This window comes from Bos mutus, chromosome 4 (genome assembly GCF_027580195.1).
Source record: "Bos mutus isolate GX-2022 chromosome 4, NWIPB_WYAK_1.1, whole genome shotgun sequence".
In the NCBI taxonomy this organism is placed as follows: Eukaryota; Metazoa; Chordata; class Mammalia; order Artiodactyla; family Bovidae; genus Bos; species Bos mutus.
The window spans coordinates 26,003,133-26,006,350 of record NC_091620.1 but is presented as its reverse complement, the minus strand read 5'-3'; positions in this window follow the sequence as shown (position 1 = coordinate 26,006,350).

Sequence of the window (3,218 nt, the reverse complement as noted above, 5' to 3'; positions counted from 1 at the left end):
TCTATTGATGTGCTTCTTTCCAGAGGCCCCGTCTTGACCCACTTACCTGGTCGTAATCTCGTTTTGTCCTTCACTTCCTCTGCAAACTATTCTGCAAGGCCAAGAGCTCAGTTCTAATGAGGTCACCACTGACAGATGTCGGGCCGATGTCAGCTTAATGTGCTGGCTGTCCTTCCTGGCCAGTTGGTTCTATATATGGACAAAGGCTCTGGCCACAGCTGCCTCACTGCGCATTGATCATGAGATGAATGAGCAAGGACGTGCAGCTTGTCCCTGCAGTGATGACACTTGCAGAAAGCAAGTGTCCCCTGCTGGGGAGTATATGTGGGCATGGATCCTCATGGCAATCCCAGGCCCCCTCTGGGAACCTCTTGCCTCTACAAGGGATATCTGTGGGACCAGGTGCATTCGAATCCACAGCTTCCTCCCCTTGGGCTGTCAGAGAAATTCAGGCTTCTCTGAGGGAAGCCTGCTAGTCCCACTTCCTCCAGAAAGATGTCAGTAGAAAACTGGGAACTGGACTCAAGATCCTGTGGAAAGGAAGAGTGGGTGGAGGAAAGGGGGTGTTACCCACAGATGACTCAGAGGGTATTGTGCAGTATTAAGTGTGCCTGTTTATGCGTGTTGCTCAAGTGATGGGGACACAAGCAATTTGCCCAGAGCCAAATTCCAAAGGAAGAGGAAAGGGAACTAACACTGATTATCTACTATGTACTTTACATGTGTATAAGGATAATGATGATAACAGTAAGAGCTAATTCTTATTAAATGCTTGCTAGCTCTAAGCACTTCGTATCTATTAACCTGTTGAATCTCACAACAGACCTCAGAGGCACTGTTAACACCCCCAAGACACTCAGGTACAAGAAAAGTTCAAAAGTTTGCCTGAGAGAAAGTGATAATGCTGGCGTTCCATCAGAGCCGTCTGGCTCCAGAGTCACCAGGTTCTTGGCCTCTGCACTCTGAGTGTTGTGCTTGTGCTTAGTCATGCAATCGTGTCTGACTCTTTGCAACCCCATGGACTACCAAGCCAGACTCCTCTGTCCATGGGATTCTCCAGGCAAGAAGACTGGAGTGGGTTGCCATGCCTTCCTCCAGGGGATCTTCCCAACCCAGGGCCTGAACCCAGATCTCTCATATTGCAAGCGGATTCTTTACCGTCTGAGCCATCAGGGAAGTTCCTGCACTCTGCTGCCTCTCCTTTAATTCGGAAGAGGCAGAGGAACTATTTTTCTGTAGCAACAAACTTCAGAGAAGTAAAATGACTTGCCCACAGACCTCATAGCTAGTAAGTAACACACTGGGCCCAGGGCCTTCCTGACTCTGCAGTCCAGACTCTTTCTACTCTTAGGTCTGACTTTTGGTTTTTCCTCCTATCCAGATTGCCCATGCTGTGTTCCCTCTGGCCTCCCCATATCCCCTTGTGCTTGCCCACCGTGCTCATTCTTGCCATCACTGCTCTTCTCAACAGTAGTAGAGCTAATTTCTATTTTTTTTTTTAATTGAAGAATAGTTGATTTACAATGTTGTGTTAGTTTCAGGTGTACAGCAAAATGATTCAGTTACATATACATTTTTCAGATTATTTTCCATTATAGATTATTATAAGATATTGAATATAGTTCTCTGTGCTACACAGTAGGTCCTTGTTGTTTATATTTAATAGTGGATTTTATATATAATCCCAAACTCCTAATTTATCCTTCCCTGCGTTTCCCCTTTGGTAATCATAAATTTGTTTGTCTGTGAGTCTATTTCTGTTTTGTAAGTAAGTTCATTTGTATCATTTTTTTTAAATTCCACAAGTGATATCATATGATATTTGTCTTTCTCTGACTTACTTAGTATGATAATCTCTAGGTCTATCCAGGTAGCTGCAAATGGCATTGTTTCATTCTTTTTCATGGCTGAGTTATATATATATATATATATATATACACACACACCCCATCCTTTTTATCCGTTCATCTGTTGATGGACATTTAGGTTGCTTCCATGTCTGGCTATTGTAAATAGACCTGCTATGAACAGTGGGATGCATGTATCTTTTCAAATTAGGGTTTTCATCGTTTACAGATATATGCCCAGGAATGGGATTGCTGGATCATACGTTATTTTTAGTTTTTTAAGGAACCTCCATACTGTTTTCCACAGTGACTACACCACCTCACATTCCCACCAACTGTATAGGAGGGTTCCCTTTTCTTCACATTCTCCAGCATCTATTATTTGTAGACTTTTTTTTTTTTTTTTTTTTTTTTGGCCACAGCCACGGCTTGCAGGCTCTTAGATCCCCTATCAGGGATCCAACCTGGGCTCCAGCAGTGAAAACGCCAAGTCCTAACCACTGATCTGCCAGGGAATTCCCTATTTGTAAGGTTTGTGTGTGTGTGTGATGACTGGTGTGAGGTGATACTTCATTGTAGTTTTTATGTTCATTTCTCTAATAATTAGCAGTGTTGAGCATCTTATGTTTTCATCTTGGCCATCTGTATGTCTTCAGTAGTAGAGCTATTTGTAAACCTTATCCATGCATGCATGCACAAAGTTGCATCAGTTGTGTCCGACTCTGTGCGACCCTATGGAGAGCAGCCCACCAGGCTCTCCTGTCCACGGGATTCTCCAGGCAAGAATACAGGAGTGGGTTGCCATTTCCTTCTCCCAAAGCAGTATTCAAAACAATAAAAGTGATCAGTGTTGTCTAATGATCCTTTTTGAAACAAGGGGAAGTATTAAATGACTTTCTTTCTATCTCCATGTACATCCCCTCCATCTCTTCTTTCTTTAGTTGTATTATAATGGTGTGTTGGAGGAGCTTATTCTGGGGTTTTAAAAAGCTGAGACATGTTACCTGTTGAGGCTGATAGACTCTGTGACCACTAGAGGACATCGTGAGCCTACCTTTTGTGAACGCTGGCCAGGCAGCTGTTGGAAATCTGAAATTTTGTGGACACTCCCACAGACCAATTGTATATTTTAGTATTTTTATAGGAGTGAAAAATCTTGTGACTGAGAGCCACAGTGGCCACTTTCTTACCAAAACTCTTGAGTTAGACTCCTGAAAGAAACTCCTCAGGGTCCAAGAGGAACTTGGTTTGGGGGACTCCCTGTGGCTGTCCTGTTGTCCTGAGGTCAACTTCACCCCTCAAGTTGGCTCTGCCCTCAACAGCTCAACTGGGCCCCCCTTACCCCTCTCAAACTCAGTCATCCAACTGCCC